This window comes from Bubalus bubalis, chromosome 9 (genome assembly GCF_019923935.1).
Source record: "Bubalus bubalis isolate 160015118507 breed Murrah chromosome 9, NDDB_SH_1, whole genome shotgun sequence".
Lineage (NCBI taxonomy): Eukaryota > Metazoa > Chordata > Mammalia > Artiodactyla > Bovidae > Bubalus > Bubalus bubalis.
Genome location: NC_059165.1, coordinates 9944285 through 9966535, shown reverse-complemented (window position 1 = coordinate 9966535; position 22251 = coordinate 9944285).

The window sequence follows — 22251 nt, the reverse complement described above, 5'->3', positions numbered from 1 at the left end:
GAGTGAATTGTAGCGTAACAGCTACAGAAGCATCTCTGCGGAGGTGGACGGAGCTCGTATAGCCCTTCTCAGCAGTAGAGAGCTGCCCAGGCGCTGGCACCAGGGTTTGGAATTACTTCTGACTTGCACTGTGGATACAATTACAATTATAGCCGTTAATCATGGCTAATTAAGAGGACAGAGAAAAATCTGTCACTTGTAGAGGGAGAGGCATGTTTTGAATGCCTGTAAACAAACCCGCAAAAAAAGCCTGGCTTAGAGCAGAAGTAAGGAAAGAGGTGGTTTGAGCCATAGCCCCAGGGATATTAAACCATCAGGAGGGTTTTGAATTAGACTAGAATGGCTAGATTGGAGTAAAATTGAAAAGGAAAGACTGGCTGTTTGCCTCATGAAGGTATTAGAACCTCCTGGAAAGATACCAGAGCAAATTTTAGTCTAGATGATTCCAGAATACTGTTGCCAGAGCCCCAGGGACCTCCCCACAGAATTAGCCTTTGGATCCAGTATCTGCTGTCTGCTCTCCAAGACACCATACCAGATCTTAGGACTCATCTCTTTCATGCTGGCCCTCTGCCCAGGCCCAGATACTGACTTGTCTTAAATTTCCAACACTGCACGATACTGGATGCTTGGGGCTGGTGCACTGGGACGACCAAGAGGGATGGAATGGGGAGGGAGGAGGGAGGAGGGTTCAGGATGGGGAACACATGTATACCTGTGGCGGATTCATTTTGATATTTGGCAAAACTAATACAGTTATGTAAAGTTTAAAAATAAAATTAAAAAAAAAATTTCCAACACTGCAACACTGACCTGCAACCCTCAGTCAGTAGAAGCATGAAAGGGCTCAAGCAGAAGCAAACCCAGAGGTTCTAAATAACAAGGTGTGTTTTTTTGTTTGTTTGTTTTTTAAAACTAAGAAATTGAACTATGATATTGGAGAAGACTCTTGAGAGTCCCTTGGACATCAAAGAGATCCAACCAATCCATCCTAAAGGAGATCAGTCCTGAGTGTTCATTAGACGGACTGATGTTGAAGCTGAAACTCCAATACTTTGGCCACCTGATGTGAAGAACTGACTCATTGGAAAAGATCCTGATGCTGGGAAAGATTGAAGGCGGGAGGAAAAGGGGATGACAGAGGATGAGATGGTTGGATGGCATCACCGACTCAATGGACATGAGTTTGGGTAGACTCCGGGAGTTGGTGATGGACAGGAAGACCTGGCCTGCTGCAGTTCATGGGGTCGCAGAGTTGGACATGACTAAGCGACTGAACTGAAGAAATTAGAATAGATGATGCTGCCACAGGAATCTTGCATTTGACCCTAATTTTAAAGCAGTTAATATTTTCCAAAGATTTTTCCATTTCTATTATGAAATATTTATAGAAACAGTGTAAGCTATGTATTGTGAAGAGGTCTATTTTGTAAATAGGAAGAAACATTACTGAATCTTCCACGTGACCACAGAGAGTGAGCACCCTAGCAATGACCCAGACTCTGAGCCTAAGTCCATATGCATGCTTCTTCCACAGAAATGTTTGGTTGTGACATAGAAATAGAAATCTGAACAAATGCTGTCAGAAAAAAGAACTAGGCTAGACACAGGAAAATAAAGAGACAAAATAATTTAAAATACCAAAGTGAACATTTTAATGTTGATTTTACAATGGCTATTTGTATGTTCCCAATCCTTGGTTGGGGCTTCCTTGGTGGCTCAGATGGTAAAGAATCTGCCTGCAATGCAGGAGACCCGGGTTTGATTCCTGGGTGGGAAGATCCCCTGCAGAAGGAAATGGCAACCCACTCCAGTATTCTTGCCTGGAGAATCCCATGGACAGAGAAGCCTAGTAGGCTACAGTTCACGGGGTTGCAAAGAGTCTGACATGACTGAGCAGCTACCATTTCCACTTTCACTTTCAATCCTTAACAATATTGCCTTCCCGTAACGGTCCCAGCATCCTCCCTGGTAGGATCCTATGACCTTAGGTGTTCACTTTCTTCCCTGTCTTATTTGCCCTGAGTCTTCCCCCCAGTGGATCCCAAATCACTTCTATCTGCTCTCACAGTACCTCTTCAGCCAGTCTTCTTCCAGCTTCTGATACAGTGTCTACCCCAAACTGGCATCTAGGAATATATACAGATATAGAACCTGGGTGCTTTGCCTTGATATTTGGGGGGTGGGGACAGCAGTAGCCTCCTTCCCTTCCCCCTGGCATGTCACCATTAGGGAGGCAATGATAAAAGGCTGCTAGCTAATTCTTTCCAGTTACCTCTTAGAAACACTCTTAACCTAACCTCACCCTCACGCCAGCATATCCCCTGACATTGGCCAATTATTAGTGAATATATGAATAGGGAGAAAACTCATCCCTTATAAGATCTGGGCCATTTCTGATTCTAGCATCCCTGGTTGCACTTTGCCAAGAAAGAAGACTCACTTCAAGACAAAGGCTTTAACTTTGCTGTGTAGAATTTTCCAGGTTTTTATTGAGATGAAATGTCTGCTGTTTGGTAAGGAGTTGTCTTACAAGTAATGGCAAAAGATGCATACAAATAGAATAATGTTAGTTTTTATATCAAGTAACAGGGGTAATTTCAGCAGGCAGAATAATTACTGAGTTAAATACTACCTGTAGAAGAGAAAATAAGGCCAAACAACATTCTGGGTATACTAGACACATTATAATCCTATGTGTTTATATATATATACATACACACACACACACATATATATGAGAGAGATATATATATATATACACACACACACACACACACATATATATATATATCATGGCAAAAGATGATTAGGTTAGTGAAATGGAGCTTTTGGAAAGAAAGCAATTGGGCTCAGTGTTAAGGAAGCAATTAGAACTCCATGCAGCATTTACTGAACTGACACTTTATGCCTAGATTGTAATTAGCATTTTAAGATTCTTTGCTGTTTTCGTGGATGCTTCTATTTGTGGCATCATTCAGTGATCTCATAAGTTTGATGACCATCCTGCTAAAAGAGGTCTCTGTGTTCGAACTGAATTCTTGTGTGATTTTCACTCACTTTGATCTTAGAAAAATACATTTTGAGATAATTGAAATAGTTAACTCCATGGATTTAGATAACTGTGCTTGGCTCATTTTATATAAAATAAATAAATATAATAATTTATTCCATTTACAGAAATATTATTTAATTGTTTGAGGTGTGAGGTAGCCAAGCAGAAGGGTTCTTCAGTAATTTTTTTTTTCTGTTGTCATATTTATCCCCAATGAAAATAAGGTAGGGAGTATAGGTCTCCTCTTGTATCCCTCTGTCTTCAGTTCAGTTCAGTTCAGTCGCTCAGTCGTGCCTGACTCTTTGCGACACCATGAATTGCAGCACACCAGGCCTCCCTGTCCATTAAAAACTCCCAGAGTTCACCAGACTCAAGTCCATCAAGTCAGTAATGCCATCCAGCCATCTCATCCTCTGGCATCCCCTTCTCCTCCTGCCCCCAATCCCTCCCAGCATCAGAGTCTTTTCCAATGAGCCAACTCTTCGCATGAGCTGGCCAAAGTACTGGAGTTTCAGCTTTAGCATCATTCCTTCCAAAGAAATCCCAGGGCTGATCTCCTTCAGAATGGACTGGGTGGATCTCCTTGCAGTCCAAGGGACTCTCAAGAGTCTTCTCCAACACCACAGTTCAAAAGCATCAATTCTTCGGCGCTCAGCCTTCTTCACAGTCCAACTCTCACATCCATACATGACCACTGGAAAAACCATAGCCTTGACTAGATGGACCTTTGTTGGCAAAGTAATGTCTCTGCTTTTGAATATGCTATCTAGGTTGGTCATAACTTTCCTTCCAAGGAGTAAGTGTCTTTTAATTTCACGGCTGCAGTCACCATCTGCAGTGATTTTGGAGCCCAAAAAAATAAAGTCTGCCACTGTTTCCACTGTTTCCCCATCTATTTCCCATGAAGTGATGGGACCAGATGCCATGATCTTTGTTTTCTGAATGTTGAGCTTTAAGCCAACTTTTTCAGTCTCCACTTTCGCTTTCATCAAGAGGCTTTTGAGTTCCTCTTCACTTTCTGCCATAAGGGTGGTGTCATCTGCATATCTGAGGTTATTGATATTTCTCCTGGGACCATAAAACTCTTAAAGAAGATGGGCTAAGTCTTATCTCGGTGCAGCATTGTGACACATATGTACAAATGTCATCAGTTCCTTTTCCACTACAACCCTCACTGACATGTAGTGAATCTCTAAGGGAAAACAAAACAAAACCTTGAGACTTCCCTGGCAGTCCAGTGGTTAAGACTCCTTGCATCTTATGCAGGGGGCATGGGTTTGATCCCTGGTTGTGTGAGCTGAGATCCCACATACCTTGTGGCCAAAAAAAAAAAAAAAAAGTCTAAAATCATTAACCCTGATAGTCACTGAAGACTAATTGTTTCTCCCCATAATAAGTACTGGGGAGCACAGCCTGGCGTGCTGCAGTCCATCAGGTTGCAAAAAGTCAGGCACAACTGAGTGAGTGATCTGAACTGATAATAAGTACAGTAATACCAAAAGCTTACAAAGTACCAAATACTCTTCTAGGCAATGCGTATACACTATGGCATATAATCCTCACAAAACCTGGGAGATAGTTGCTAGGGTATCAGATACTGTCCTCACTTCACAATTGAGAAAGAAGAGGCAAAGAGAATTTAAGTAATTTCCCCAGGGCCTCACAACTTTCCTACAGTCTTCAGGCAGTCCAATCCCTGAAGCAATGATTTTGGCCATTATGCTAAAATGACCTTGAATCTTGAGCTATTAAATATGAGGGAGTACTAGATGAGTTCTTAAATTTCTATGAAGTTCTAAAATTTAAACACTTTATAGTATTCTGCAGTCGATATGAATGAGTAACAAACCAGATTAATATACATTCCAAGACAGATTTATTAAAAAGAAGCCTGCTGACCCAAATTGGTCAGTGTTTAGGCAATGTGATTAAATGAAGACCATTCAGAGCTGAGATATTTTCTAAAAGGGTCACCTTCCCTCAGCTTCTTAAGAGATTCATCATGGTAAGCAGCCCATGTCAAAGATAGATCTGGGTCCTAGTTATTTTAATGTGATTTCATTTTAAATTAAAACCTAACAGTCTTCTCCTGAATTGAATAAGAATTCTAAAATTATTTTTAAAATATCATTTAAATGACCATAGAATCACTCCTTGAATGTTTTTATTTAAGGCACAAGTAACAAGATATTTAGTGTTATAACACATGACATGATCCTGTGTCATGAAAACATTTTCCTTCTGCTACCACAGAGGACAAAATGCTACTAAATCAATCAGTCACATTAGTCATTTAAACAGGGGGTACAGGGGTAGGGGAGCATAGCAGAATCTGTAGAAGCACTTTATGAACGTGTTACTTTACATTCCAGACAGATCACTCCATTTTTCATATCTATGTCAATACAGAAAAGGGTAAAGAACCAGATCATTAGGAAATGTTGCTCTAGAATATGTGAGAAATTCCCATTAAAAAGTAAGTCTTGGCTAGTTTTAAGAACTGGACATGGAACAACAGACTGGTTCCAAATAGGAAAAGGAGTACGTCAAGGCTGTATATTGTCAACCTGCTTATTTAACTTATATGCAAAGTACATCATGAGAAACGCTGGGCTGGAAGAAGCACAAGCTGAAATCAAGATTGCCGTGAGAAATATCAATAACCTCAGATATGCAGATGACACTACCCTTATGGCAGAAAGTGAAGAGGAACTCAAAAGCCTCTTGATGAAAGTGAAAGTGGAGAGTGAAAAAGTTGGCTTAAAGCTCAACATTCAGAAAACAAAGATCATGGCATCTGGTCCCATCACTTCATGGGAAATAGATGGGGAAACAGTGGAAACAGTGGCAGACTTTATTTTTTGGGCTCCAAAATCACTGCAGATGGTGACTGCAGCCGTGAAATTAAAAGACACTTACTCCTTGGAAGGAAAGTTATGACCAACCTAGATAGCATATTCAAAAGCAGAGACATTACTTTGCCAACAAAGGTCCATCTAGTCAAGGCTATGGTTTTTCCAGTGGTCATGTATGGATGTGAGAGTTGGACTGTGAAGAAGGCTGAGCGCCGAAGAATTGATGCTTTTGAACTGTGGTGTTGGAGAAGACTCTTGAGAGTCCCTTGGACTGCAAGGAGATCCACCCAGTCCATTCTGAAGGAGATCAGCCCTGGGATTTCTTTGGAAGGAATGATGCTAAAGCTGAAACTCCAGTACTTTGGCCAGCTCATGCGAAGAGTTGCCTCATTGGAAAAGACTCTGATGCTGGGAGGGATTGGGGGCGGCCGGAGGAAAAGGGAACGCCAGAGGATGAGATGGCTGGATGGCATCACTGACTAGATGGATGTGAGTCTGAGTGAACTCTGGAAGTTGATGATGGACAGGGAGGCCTGGCGTGCTGCGATTCATGGGGTCGCAAAGAGTCAGACACAACTGAGCAACTGTACTGAACTGATGTAAGTCAAAGTTACATATGTGAATTGTAACTTAATATAAGTTACATAAGTTAATTGTAACTTAACTGATTTCCTTTAGGATGGACTGGTTGGATCTCCCTGCAGTCCAAGGGACTCTCAAGAGTCTTCTCCAACACCCCAGTTGAAAAGCATCAATTCTTACATATGTTAAACAAAGTTTAATATGTTAAATTATTAATGTCATTCATAATTTCATGTAAGGAATGAGATGAGATTTTTATCTGATAATATTGAATATATTAGAGATTAAAATTTAATTTACACAAAAATGCAAATGTAATAATATACATTGTACATAAACTGATGATTGTATCATCCAGTATCTTACAAACTAAAAGCTTTATTTCAACTACTTAACTTCAGTTGTAAAAGGGGAATTCATTCGTATTCAAAATTCTCTGACTTACCAGAAGAGATAGTGGGTTCCTAGACCTCTACCAAACAGACAAATATTGAATTTCTCCTAGCCAGAAGCCAAACTGTGCTAATCTTTGTACTGTCTAACCTGCCACATGAATATACATATTTATAGGTAAAATTAAGTTATGATAGCTTGGCATAATGCAAGAAGTTGTAAGGCAGTGTTTCTCATGTGAGATAACTGAGGACCCATTTAAAGAAGCAAAACCAAAACCAAATTACAAATTAATGTTTCAGAAGCATCACAATAATCAAATCAAGCATTAATGTAATGTGAGTACTGCTGTTTTGCTTCAGTTTGACTGTAGTACTGGAGTCTTCATCTGTACTATTTAAAGCTAACAGTGGTTGAGAACTATGGGTCAGATATTGTTCTACGTGATTTATATTTATGGAGTCCTTTAATTTTCACCACAATTCTATAAAGAAATTTGTTTTCAAAAAGAACTTTTAAACCAAGAGATTTTAATTAAACCATCAATGTTACACAAATGATGGATTAAATTTAAAAACTGCCAATCTTACCACAGAAGTCTCTTAAACACACCTGCAATGCAGGAGCCACAGAAGACAAGGGTTCCCTCCCTGAGTCAGGAAGATCCCCTGGAGGAGGGCATGGCAACACTCTCCAGTATTCTTGCCTTGAGAATCCCACAGACATTGGAACCTGTAGAGCTAGAGGCCATAGGGTCGCAAAGAGTTGGACACGACTGAAGCAACTTTGTATGTTCAGTTCAGTTCAGTTGCTCAATCGTGTCCGACTCTTTGTGACCCCATGAATTGCAGCATGCCAGGCCTCCCTGTCCATCACCAACTCCCAGAGTTTACCCAAACTCACGTCCATAAATGAAATGTTATTGGGGATTAACATCCATATTCCTATATCTACCTAACATATAGGTGGAGAAAATTTTACCTCTACTGCCTTATGTCATATCACTGGGACTTCTAGATTAAATGGACAAAAGACAGATTAACAGGAAAAGGGCATACACATTTCATTTGATATTAATATTTTTATTTTTTGTGTGCATGAAGGTTTTCAGAGAAAAGAAGTTCAAGATACAAAGAAGCAGTTCACTTTGGGGGTTTATATACATTTTAAACAGTGGACTACAAACTGTGGAGAAGTGAAAAGACAAAGGAAAAGGGGTTTGGGCAGTAAGTATAGAAGGTAAATTTATGAGAGAAACTTAACGGAAGATCAGGGGTATTTGGTAAGATTTTCTGCAGACATACCTCAGCAATGCCTCTGTCTCTGGGAGATGGGAAATGTATGCCCTGCCCTTAGGCACATAGAGGGAAGAGTACCCTGTCTGTCTAAATTCAGTTGCCTTCAGCTCAAAAGATCCATCTGCCAGCATAGCATATTTTGGGGAGGCAAATCCCAATCCCCTTCACATGGAAATCAGAATCTAACTGTTTGAAATAAAAAGACACTGTGAGAGGTGTGGTTGGATCCAATAACAGTAATGGAAGTGAAGGGTCATTTGCTGAAAGTCCTTAAAATTGACCGCTGAACACTGCCATGTTATAGCCTTTCTTAGGCATGCAGAAATGTACATAGATGGAGTTCCTAAAAGTTGTCTCCTGCTTTTCTGAATATTTTACATACTTGATGCAAGGAGGGAAATAGGTTACTTCATATTGATATCTTAGTATTCAGAAATATACTTATGATGTAAGTAATAAAATAGGAGGAGAAGTCAATTGGGTAGGATAGTATCCAACTGTTTAGAAAATTCAAGTGCCCTCAGATTTCTTCCTGAAGAGAAGTAATAAAGCCCATAACACCTGTCAGCATTTTAGATCCAATCATCTGGAAGAGCAGTCGATGCAGAAAATACGCCCACCCACAGGCATTAGTCAGCGCTGGCATCAGGTGCTGCCAAAGTGCTGTTCACGGTACTTGCCTTTGCTTGTGGTGACTCAAGGGGCAGCAGGCAAGGGAGAGGTCCCAAAACCATCATAAGGAGTTGCAGACAGTTCCTGCACTGTCATTCATGAGCCAAAAGAAATGAATATAGCACAGAATCAGTAAGAGTTTTCACCTACTTCCTTCCACTCCGCTGACTTGTGGATTTGTCCGGTGCTCCCTAGACTGAGCCCACAGCACCCCAGGTCTCCAGGCTGCCCACACAGTGCTCTTCCTGACGGTGGAGCTGAATGCTTCCAACAGCAGTAGTATTTTTTCCAAACCTTGTTTATGCCATTTTAGTTATTATTGTAATTGCTTAATTTAATTAAGTTAAATGCTGTCAACATGGCATAAAAATTTTGATATTAAGCTAGATGTGAGATGACTGTAATAAGTTGGGGAATGTGAGAAAATCTACATTTGTCATGCAGAGACAAATATATTTAAGTTCATATTCTACTTTAAAGAAAACAAAACTGAAAATAAAGATGTCCTGTGAATACAGGTTAGATAAAAGTTGAAACTGAATCTGTTTGACACCCAACTCTTTGCAACCCCATGAATCGCAGCATGCCAGGCCTCCCTGTCCATCACCAACTCCCGGAGTTCACTCAGACTCAAGTTCAGCGAGTCAGTGATGCCATCCAGCCATCTCATCCTCTGTCATCCCCTTCTCCTCCTGCCCCCAATCCCTCCCAGCATCAGAATATTTTCCAATGAGGCAACTCTTTGCATGAGGTGGCCAAAGTACTGGAGTTTCAGCTTTAGCATCATTCCTTCCAAAGAAATCCCAGGACTGTTCTCCTTCAGAACGACTGGTTGGATCTCCTTGCAGTCCAAGGGACTCTCATGAGTCTTCTCCAACACCACAGTTCAAAAGCATCAATTCTTCGGCGCTCAGCCTTCTTCACAGTCCAACTCCATGTATATATAAATGGATGTGAAAGTTGCCCAGTTGTGTCTGACTCTTTGTGACCCCATGGACTATACAGTCCATGGAATTCTCCAGGCCAGAATACTAGAGTGGGTAACCATTCCCTTCTCCACTGGATCTTCTCAACTCAGGGATCAAACCCAGGTCTCCTGCACTGCAGTCAGATTCTGTACCAGCTGAGTCACCAGGGAAGCCCAAGAATACTGGATTGGGTAGCCTATCCCTTCTCCATCAGATCTTCCAGACCCAGGAATTGAACCAGGGTTTCCTGCATTGCAGGGCAGATTCTTTACCAACTGATCTATCAGGGAAGATATATATATATATATATATATATGTGTGTGTGTATTATACATATATATACATATAGGTATAGGTATATATAGGTATAGTATATTGGAGAAGGAAATGGCAACCCACTCCAGTGTTCTTGTCTGGAGAATCCCAGGGATGGGGAAGCCTGGTGGGCTGCCGTCTATGGGGTCGCACAGAGTCGGACACAACTGAAGTGACTTAGCAGCAGCAGCAGGTATAGTATAGGTATTATAGAGATGGGAATACCAGACCACCTGATCTGCCTCTTGAGAAAATTGTATGCAGGTCAGGAAGCAACAGTTAGAACTGGACATGGAACAACAGACTGGTTCCAAATAGGAAAAGGAGTTCATCAAGGCTGTATATTGTCACCCTGTTTATTTAACTTATATGTAGAGTACATCATGAGAAATGCTGGACTTGAAGAAACACAAACTGGAATCAAGATTGCCGGGAGAAATATCAATAACCTCAGATATGCAGATGACACCACCCTTATGGCAGAAAGTGAAGAGGAACTAAAAAGCCTCTTGATGAAAGTGAAAGTGGAGAGTGAAAAAGTTGGCTTAAAGCTCAACATTCAGAAAACAAAGATCATGGCATCCGGTCCCATCACTTCATGGGAAATAGATGGGGAAACAGTGGAAACAGTGGCAGACTTTATTTTTCTGGGCTCCAAAATCACTACAGATGGTGACTGCAGCCATGAAATTAAAAGACGCTTACTCCTTGGAAGGAAAGTTAGGACCAACTTAGATAGCATATTCAAAAGCAGAGACATTACTTTGCCAACAAAGGTTCATCTAGTCAAGGCTATGGTTTTTCCAGTGGTCATGTATGGATGTGAGAGTTGGGGACTGTGAAGAAGGCTGAGCGCCGAAGAATTGATGCTTTTGAACTGTGGTGTTGGAGAAGACGCTTGAGAGTCCCTTGGACTGCAAGGAGATCCACCCAGTCCATTCTGAAGGAGATCAGCCCTGGGATTTCTTTGGAAGGAATGATGCTGAAACTCCAGTACTTTGGCCACCTCATGTGAAGAGTTGCCTCATTGGAAAAGACTCTGATGCTGGGAGGGATTGGGGGCCGGAGGAGAAGGGGACGCCAGAGGATGAGATGGCTGGATGGCATCACTGACTCGCTGAACGTGAGTCGGAGTGAACTCCGGGAGTTGGTGATGGACAGGGAGGCCTGGGTACTGCGATTCATGTGGTCGCAAAGAGTCGGACGTGACTGAGCGACTGATCTGATCTGATCGGATACATATATATAGGTATTTTAACAAAGAATCATTATGCCTTTTAAGTTAAATACGTGTGGATATGCTTTCCAACATTATTTTTTTAGGTTAGTCATTTCAAGTTTTTATTGTGTCCGTCAATTAAATTAGTAAAATAAATGGATTGTGACATAAATACACTCATCATATGGTCTGTGTGATTTGTGGTGCAGGTAACAAATTGCAACATGCCCTGTGCTACTCTCTTACAGTGTTATATCCTTTGCCCCACAGTCAGAGTCCTGCTAACTTAAGGCCAAAATCTATCTTGGTGGGGTTTGAGTCTACCAGAATGGATTCTCATTCCTTTTTTGACAAAAATATATATCTATCTATAGACAAGTAGATAGATGCATGCATGCTAAGTCGCTTCTGTTTTGTATCATTCAAAATATGTCTAACTTATACTAGAGGAACAATTTATAATTTAAAAGAAGCTGTGTCAATGATAAAGCAAAACTGTCAATGTATAAAGTATTTCCCAAGAAGCTTGAGCCACTGGTGATATATTCTTTATGCATTGTCATGGGAAAAGGGCCAGTATTGCTTTCCCTGGATAAGTGCTTTAAAAGTCATATCCTACATTGAATCAAATATTGTGACTTCATACGAGTGAATTTTTTTTTGTCAATTTATGTCCTGATTAAACCATTTTGTATATAAAGGAATAATTCATGATTTTCTTTTAGGTTTTCATTACTGTGTATAATTTACACAAATATTTACTTTTCATTTTGATGTAACATCCGACATTCTTTTTCAACTATATATAGATACCACACCAAGGAAACAGCCTTTGTCACCTGAAAGCACAAAACCAAATTCTGTGCTTTTCCACTTACTAGCTCTTTATTCCTTTCATCGCCATAGAAAAGTCAAGAAATCAATAAAAGCATTCTAGAACTAGTGAGTTGAGCAAGGTTGCAGGATACCAGTTAACACATAAAAATCAATTATATTTCTGCATACCAAGAATGATCAAGTGGAGAATGAAATTTTAAAAACAGTAGCCTTTATAACTCCATAGGAATGAAATTGTTGGTGCTGTGGTCATTTAGTCGCTAGATCGTGTCTGACTCGAGCAACCCAATGGACTGTAGCCCAGCAGGCTGCTCTTTCCTGAGATTTCCCAGGTAAGAATATTGGAGTGGTTGCCATTTCCTTCTCCAGGGGATCTTCCCAACCCAGGGGTTGAACCCATGTCTCCTGAACTGGCAGGCAGAGTCTTTACCACTGAGCCACCAGGGAACCCCATAGGTGAAATACTTAGGTTTAAATCTAAATTAAAAAAAAAAAAGGGGGTTCCTAAATTGATATATAGATTTAACAAAATTCACATCCCAGTGAAAAAGGTTTACATATATAGAAAATATTATTCTAATATTTGTATGGAAAGCCAGTGGAACTAGAATAAATAAAACAGTGCTGAAAGTGAAAAATGTGAGATGAATCGTTCTACCTGATTCCTTGATTTATTGTATACAAATGACCCTCAAGTTTCAATGGTTCAACTTACAAGTTTTTGACTTTATGATGTTGTGAAAACACTAGGCTTCAGTAGAAACTATATGTTGAATTTTGAATCTTGATTTTTCTTCCCCCAGTCTAGTGATAAGTGGTGTAATACTCTCCCAGTCAGCCATAAGAGCATATGATAAACAACCAATACACTTGAGAGCATCGTGTAGCCAAATAATCATTTTGTTTTTACTTCCAATATAATATTTATTCAATACTTTATTATAAAATAGGCCTTGTGTTAGATGATTTTGCCCAACTGTGGGCTCCCCAGGTGGCACAGTTGTTAAAGAACCTGCCTGTCAGTGCAGGAGGCATAAGGGACATGGGTTCAATCCCTGGGTTGGGAAGACCCCTTGGAGAAGGAAATGGCAGCCTCTCCAGTATTCTTTCCTGATAATCCCATGGACAAAGGAGCCTGGCGGACGATAGTCCATGGGGTCGCAAAGAGTGGGACATGACTGAAGAGACTGAACATAGGCTCATATAAGTGTTCAAAGCATGTTTAAGCTGCACTAAGCTACACTGTGATGTATTAAATGTATTTTTGACTTCAAATATTTTCAACTTGTAATGGGTTTGTCAGGATGTAACTCCATCATAAGTTGAGGAAGATCTGTGGCCACATTAATAAAGCCTATGTTCTATAGGAAAAGAGATAATTGCAGATGAACAGAGGCAAGAAATGACCCAGAAATAGTCTTACACAATTAATGCTCACCTGATATTTGACCAAGTTGTCCAGGCTATGCAATGGAAGAAACAAAGCCTTTTAACAATGGTACTAGAACAATGCCGTGCTAAGTCACTTCAGTCCTGTCTGACTCTTTTCAACGCCATGGACTGTTGCCCACCAGGCTCCTCTGTCCATGGGGATTCTCCAGACAAAAATACTGGAGTGGGTTGCCATTTCCTCCTCCAGGGGATCTTCCTGACCAGACATCAAAGGCATGTCACTTGTGGCTCCTGCATTGCGGGCAGGTTCTTTACTGCTGAGCCAGTGGGGAAGCCCATAGGACACCTTTAATAAGTGAAAAAAAAAAAAAAAAAAAGAGAGAGAGAAAACTGAATTTTGACTTAAGTCTTGCACCTTATAAAAGTAACTTGGATTGGATCACAAACTCAAATGTTAAAAAAAAAAATCTTTAAAAAATAATATAGGATCTAAGGTTAAGGAAAGAGATCTTGATATCAAAATCATGATCCACAAAGATAAAAGTGATAAATTAGTTTTTTGCCATGTGCAGTTGCTTGAAATTTAGAAAATCTGAAAACAAAATCCACTAAATATAATTTATGACATCGTAAAGCATCTTTCTGTGGTACTTATAAAAGGATTGATATTTTGGCTTAAAGATTATCTTCCTTAGTAATTCATATCAATGATAACAACATAGCAGTTCTTCACTGAGTATCTATTATATGTAAAATGTGCGCTAGGTATGTGGTGCTGAGTCACTCATTTGTGTCCAACTCTTTGCGACCCCATGGACTATAGCCCTCCAGGCTCCTCTGTCCATGGGGATTCTCCAGACAAGAATACTGGAGTTCGGTGCCATACCCTCCTCCAGGGGTACTAGATATATCACATACATAATCTCTTTAATCCCATAGTAACTCCATGAGGTAATTAATACTATCCTCCTTTTATCTATGAATAAACTGAGATGAATTGAGATTATATGTATCGTATGTGTCAGAGCTGGGGCTTAAGCCCAGTTATGCCTAATTGTAAAGCTCATGTATTTTTTTTAATCACATGTCATCTCCAAGCACCTATGTTAAACCTTATAAGAATATTCATTCTGGTAATTCGAATTTTTCATTTAAAAAACTGGAAGCAGAAAATTGTTGTTCAGTCACTAAGTCGTGTGTGACTGACTCTTGGTGACCTCATGGACTGCAGCATGCCAGGCTTCCTGCCCTTCACCATCTCCTGAAGGATGTTCATATTCTTGCCCATTGAGTCTGTGAGGTTGTCCAACCATCTCATTCTCCGCCTCCCTCTTCTCCTTTTGCCTTCCATCCTTCCCAGCATCAGGATCTCGTGCAATGAGTCATCTCTTTGTATCAGGTGGCCCGAATGCTGGAGCTTCAGCATCAGTCCTTCCAATTAGAAAATAAAACAAAATAGTTTAATATTAGTGTTTTTCAGCCAGCAAACTGTTTATATAAATTAGAAAGCACACAAGAAATTATAGCACCATGAGCAAGAGCCAGCAGAGAATCAAAAAAGCAGAAATTAACCATTCAAACGTTTGAATGATCAGATATAGAACATAAAATATTTTTTAAAAAATTAAAGACAGACTTAAATATTAAAAAATAATAATAACTGTTTGAATAAAGAGCCAAGCAAAACTACTAGAAATAGAAATATAACAGTGGTAATTTAAACCTACTGGAAAGTTTCTAAAAAATATTATTCCAATAGAGAAAACTAAAAACAAGAAGACAGGGTGAAAAAAATATCCAGAAATTATTCCAAAGATAAAAAGGCACATGCAAACAATGAGAGGGTAAAGATATGGAGGATAAGGTGAGAAAATATAATTGGAGTTTCAGGTGAGGAGGCAAAATTGTAAGAGATAATAAGCAAGATTTACTCAACACTAATTCAAGGCATCATCACATCTTATGAAGCCCATGAACAGCAACGTGACTTCTAGCCACACACAGTGAGAGTTCAGGACATCATGCTGGTGGCTTGCTTTCTGTTCTGTTCTGACTGTTTAGTGTTTGTGTGATTTCACTGCTAATGTTTTAAATATCACCTTTGAACATCACAGCGATGAGCTTTTGATGTGTTAGCGCTGGAAAGTTTCCAATTGGTGTAGAGAATTTGTGATATGTTCAAGGATTAGCAGTTCTAACACTAACTGTGATAGTTTTAAAATATGTCCACAAATTCTTTGACACTTACCTTCAAAATGTAAAGCCAAATTTCCCACCCCCTAATTTCTGTTAGTGTGATTTGGAAACTATAAAGTAAAAAGTGGTCATGCTGTGTGACCCCTGAGACTAGATCATAAATAGACTAACTTTTGTTTGCTCTGGGGAAGGCAGAATGCTGTGTTGTCAAGACACTCAAATAGTGATATGGCAAACCATATAGAGAATGAAACTGAGTTTTTCTGGTGACTTGCAAGCAGCGACTTGCTGGGCAAGGGAAGGAGCTTCACTGGAAATGAATCCTCTCTCCCCAGTTAAATCTGAGATCCCTATAAACATTTTATTTGCAACTTCATTAGAGGTTGAGATACAACCTCCAGCAAAGCCACTGACAAATTATTCTATACAGACACTGGGAGAGATAACAAACATTTATAATGGCTTAAAGCCACTAAATTTTGTGGTAATTTGTTATACAGCAAAAACTAATTAATGTTGATACAGTGAAGTAAATGACTATGAAGAGGGAGAGGGTGGGAAGATTTGGGAGAATGGCACTGAAACATGTAAAATATCATGTATTAAATGAGTTGCCAGTCCAGGTTCGATGCACGATACTGGATGCTTGGGGCTAGTGCACTGGGACGACCCAGAGGGATGGTATGGGGAGGGAGGAGGGAGGAGGGTTCAGGGTGGGGAACACATGTATACCTGTGGCAGATTCATTTTGATATTTGGCAAAACTAATACAATTATGTAAAGTTTAAAAATAAAAAAAATAAATAAAAGTACTGTGTTGGTTTATCCAACAAAACTATGTGGAAGATTGGGAAAGGGGGCTTTGACAAAGGTGGAAAACAGATAATAATTATTAGTAACATCATATGCAGGATTGGAGAAGGAAATGGCAACCCACTCCAGTATTCTCGCCTGGAGAATCCCGGGGACAGAGGAGCCTGGTGGGCTGCTGTCTGTGGGGTCACACAGAGTTGGACACCACTGAAGTGACCTAGCAGCAGCAGCAGCATAGGCAGGATATTGTGAATAGATATTTTTAAAAAAATATTAGCGACTCCATGGAGCTTATAATTTTGGATTTTGGATCATTTTCAGATATACATTATAGTCTTGAGCTAAATGTCATCACAGCTCACAACATGTCTGAGGGAAGAAGGATACGAATTAGCTGTGCTGTGTCTATTCAAGCTCTCTAACCTGAAGGAAAAAAGAAAGCAGATACCCAATCTATCCTCCTTCTCATAAATAGATGTGATATTTTCTAAGAGCAATAGCCCTTGTTTCTGGAATGGTTTTAGGGGCATATAATTGGCTAAGGATTATGTAGAGTAAATAAACTCAAAATCTATGGTGTGTGAGGCATCAATCTATGGTGTGTGAGGCATAGATACCAGAAAAAAATGTCACACTAAAACATTATGTAGAGTATAACGTGAAGATATTTCATGACTCAAATGCTTCTTCCCTCTACGAAGTTACTCTCACCTAATTTCTGGGTTGGATTCTCCATGTTCAGTAAGAGAAGCAAAGATCTTACGCAAGACCTCTTTTACCTGCTTTGTCTTGGCATCTTGATTACCTGTATCTTTGAAATTATCAGTAAATCTTGATATTGGATAAGATCTGTTTTGTATAACTCCGATCTGAGAATGTCACACTTGATGTCAATTCAGCCTAGAAGAGCAAATGATCATATGTTCTATGTATTTGGGAGATTACCACGCCCATCCTCTTTTCAATGATTTGTTAAAAATGTTCTCAAAAATGTTTTACTCACAGTTGTGATTTATTACAGTGAAAGACAAACTAAAATCAGCTATAGAAAAATACATATAAGGGAGGGTCCAGGAGAACCAGATTCCAGGTCCAGGAGCCCTCTCCCAGTGGAGTCATGTGGACAATGCTTAATTCCCCCAGTGATGATGAACGACAATGTGCACGGAGTATTACCAAACAGGAAAGGAAATTCACCCAAGCATTGATGTCTAGGGATTTTGATGAAGGTGATTCATGAAAGAATGGCTAACCACCTTCATTGATGACCTTCAGTTTCCATCCCCTCCAGAGGTCAAGCTGAAAACAAGGGGGCCAAGGCTTCTACTATGGATCACATACTTATGATAAACCATATGTATGATCCAATTCAGGTAAAATACTTTCCATCCAGGCAGGATATTCCAAGAGTTTAGAGGTTCTTTCCTAAGAAACAGGCAAGAAACACACTATTCTTTGGAATATGCAATATTTAGAAAATTCAGATCTGCTGAGTGAATCCTTTACTTACAACCTGTACATGTTGTTTTTCAGTTGCTGTCATATCTGACTCTCTGCAACCACATGGACTGTAGCACGACAGGCTTCTTTGTCCTTCACTATGTCCCAGAGTTTGCTCAGATTCATATTCATTGAGTCAGTGATGCCATCCAACCATCTCATTCTCTGTATCCCCTTTTTCCTCTTGCCCTAAATCATTCCCAGCATCAGCGTCTTTTCCAATGAGTCAACTTTTCACATCAGATGGCCAAAGTATTGGAACTTCAGCTTCACCCTCAACCTGTACATACTGTATTTCTCATTCATTAAGTCAGCCTTATAATTGATCAAGACAGGTAGATAGATAGGAAGATATATATAGAGATAGATGGGCAAACAGAGAGAGAGAGAAAATAATCTAAAATCAACAGAAACAGAACATCGATAAAGAAATTCCTGAATATTCTTCTAGGAGAAAGGAAGTGATCTCAGAGAGAAGGTTGAGATATAAAAAGAAATGAAGAGAGAGGAAAAAAAGAAAAGCAATAAGCAAGGTGAAAAGACAGCCTTCAGAATAGGAGGAAATAATAACAAATGAAGCAACTCACAAAGAACTAATATCAAAAATATACAAGCAACTCCTACAGCTCAATTCCAGAAAAATAAACGACCCAATCAAAAAATGGGCCAAAGAAGTAAACAGACATTTCTCCAAAGACATACAGATGGCTAACAAACACATGAAAAGATGCTCAACATCACTCATTATCAGAGAAATGCAATTCAAAACCACTATGAGGTACTATTTGATGCCAGTCAGAATTGCTGCTATCCAAAAGTCTACAAGCAAAAAATGCTGGAGAGGGTGTGGAGAAAAGGGAACCCTCTTACACTGTTGGTGGGAATGCAAACTAGTACAGCCACTATGGAGAACAGGGTGGAGATTCCTTTAAAAACTAGAAATAGAACTGCCTTATGACCCAGCAATCCCACTGCTGGGCATAAACACTGAGGAAACCAGAATTGAAAGAGACACGTGTACCCCAATGTTCATCGCAGCAGTATTTACAATAGCCAGGACATGGAAGCAACCTAGATGTCCATCAGCAGATGAATGGATAAGAAAGCTGTGGTACATATACACAATGGAGTAATACTCAGCCATTAAATGAATACACTTGAATCAGTTCTAATGGGATGGATGAAACTGGAGCCTATTATACAGAATGAAGTAAGCCAGAAAGGAAAACACCAATATAGTATGCTAATGCATATATATGGAATTTAGAAAGATGGTAACGATAAACCTGTATGTGAGACAGCAAAAGAGACACAGATGTATAGAACAGTCTTTTGGACTCTGTGGGAGAGGGAGAGGTGGGACGATTTGGGGGAATGGCACTGAAACATGTATAATATCATATAAGAAACAAATCGCCAGTCCAGGTTTGATACAGGATCCTTGGGGCTGGTGCACTGGGATGACCCAGGGATGGTATGGGGAGGGACGTGGGAGAGGGGGTTCAGGATGGGGAACACGTGTATCCCCGTGGTGGATTCATGTTGATGTGTGGTAGAACCAATACAATATTGTAAAGTAATTAGACTCCAATTAAAATAAATAAAATTTTTAAAAAGCAATACCTATGCAGGTAGATTTAAACAAGTGGCTGTAGAAAATCAATGTTTGAGGTTAAAAAAATGAGTGATAGTCAAAATACATAAGAATAATTGTTTCATGAGTTTGAGTAGTAGGAATTTACATGTTCTTTTTTTTTTTTTTTTTTTGTTTTTATTTTATTATTTTTTTTTCTTTTTTTTTTTTTTTAGATTCTTTTTTTTTTTAATTTTATTTTATTTTTAAACTTTACATAACTGTATTAGATTTGCCAAATATTAAAATGAATCCGCCACAGGTATACATGTGTTCCCCATCCTGAACCCTCTTCCCTCCTCCCTCCCCATTCCATCCCTCTGGGTCGTCCCAGTGCACCAGCCCCAAGCATCCAGTATCGTGCATCGAACCTGGACTGGCAACTCATTTCATACATGATATTTTACATGTTTCAATGCCATTCTCCCAAATCTTCTCACCCTCTCCCTCTCCCACAGAGTCCATAAGACTGTTCTATACATCAGTGTCTCTTTTGCTGTCTCGTACACAGCCAAAGAACTAAATAGACATTTCTCCAAAGAAGACATACAGATGGCTAACAAACACATGAAAAGATGCTCAACATCACTCATTATCAGAGAAATGCAAATCAAAACCACTATGAGGTACCATTTCACACCAGTCAGAATGGCTGCGATCCCAAAGTCTACAAGTAATAAATGCTGGAGAGGGTGTGGAGAAAAGGGAACCCTCTTACACTGTTGGTGGGAATGCAAACTAGTACAGCCACTATGGAGAACAGTGTGGAGATTCCTTAAAAAACTGGAAATAGACATGCCTTATGATCCAGCAATCCCACTGCTGGGCATACACACTGAGAAAACCGGAATTTACATGTTCTAATCTCCATTTATTGTGGAAGGAAGAGAATAAAACTATTGATCAACCTTTATTTTTTTAAATTGCCTGTGTTTAAACTTTCAAGCATCTCAACTAAAATGGACCTCAATAAAAAGGATCAATCTATTTAAAAAAAATAAAATAAGAAAAAGAACAAATAAAAGGTAGACCTTTCATATTCTTTTACTCCTCTTTCTCTTTGAACTACAGATGAACAAAATTGGATAAATCATTCTTCTCGGTTTATGGCTCATTATTCTCATCATAGGCCCAAGAATATCTCACTTCGAATGAGTCACTTAGCCATTTAAAAATTATAAAAAATTCCAGCAAACCTACCACTTATAAATACATGCATACACATATACATCCCTAGGATGTATACAGCGATGCATGGAGAATGATGTGAGCTGCACCTCGTCTCAATCCCCATCTTCTTCAAACAAGAGAAGTATTTCCCTGATTTTTTTGTCATCATTTCCTTGTTTTCTTTCCTCTTTTGCCCCATATTGGCTAAACATAATCTAATTAATTTGTATCCTTTTTAAAAATGTTCTAGAACATAATCCATTTACAAAAAGGAAATGTGTCAATCTTTTTTAACTATAGATTCAGTAACACCTAGAACAAGATATGTCATAGGAATTTAAGATAATTTTTTCTGAGTAATTCATTCCCAAGGCAAGCCATCAACATCACAGTAATCCAAATCTATGCCCCAACAACTAATACCAAAGAAGAAGTTGAATGGTTCCATGAAGACCTATGCGAACTTCTAGAAATAACACCAAAAAATGCTGTCCTTTTCATCATAGTGGACTGAAATACTATCAATATGTAAGACATAAAGTCTTTATCAAGGTTCATTTTTTTTTAATATGAATGATCAATTATTTCAACGAAAAAACTCTATCCATTCTCCATCAGAATGTCTTTATACCTTTGTTAAAAATCAGTTAAGTATATTGATGCTATTCTTGGCTCCCTATTATGTTTCATTGATCTGTGTACCTTCATCAATACCACTCTGTTTTCATTATTGTGGCTCTATGCTATTAAAAAAATCTTTAATAAGATAGTATGATTTTTTTCAACTTGTTGTTGTCATTCTCCTCCTCTTCTTCCTTCTTCTTCCCCATCAAAATATTTTTGGATATTATAGTTATTTTGCCTTCCCATATAAACTTCAGTCACTCAGTCATGTCCGACTCTTTGCGACCCCATAAGCTACAGCACGCCAGGCCTTCCTGTCCATCACCAACTCCCGGAGTTCATCAAACTCATGTCCATCAAGTCAGTAATGCCATCCAACCATCTCACCCTCTGTCATCCCCTTCTCCTCCCGCCCTCAATCTTTCCCAGCATCAGGGTCTTTTCAAAAGAGTCAGCTCTTCACATCAGGTGGCCAAAGTACTGGAGTTTCAGCTTCAATATCAGTCCTTCCAATGAATACTCAGGGCTGATCTCCTTTAGGATGGACTGGTTGGATTTCCTTGCAGTCCAAGAGACTCTCAAGAGTCTTCTCCAACACCACAGTTCAAAAGCATCAATTCTTCGGTGCTCAGCTTTTTTTATAGTCCAACTCTCACATCCATACATGACTACTGGAAAAACCATAGCCTTGACTAGATAGACTTTTGTTGGCAAAGTAATATCTCTGCT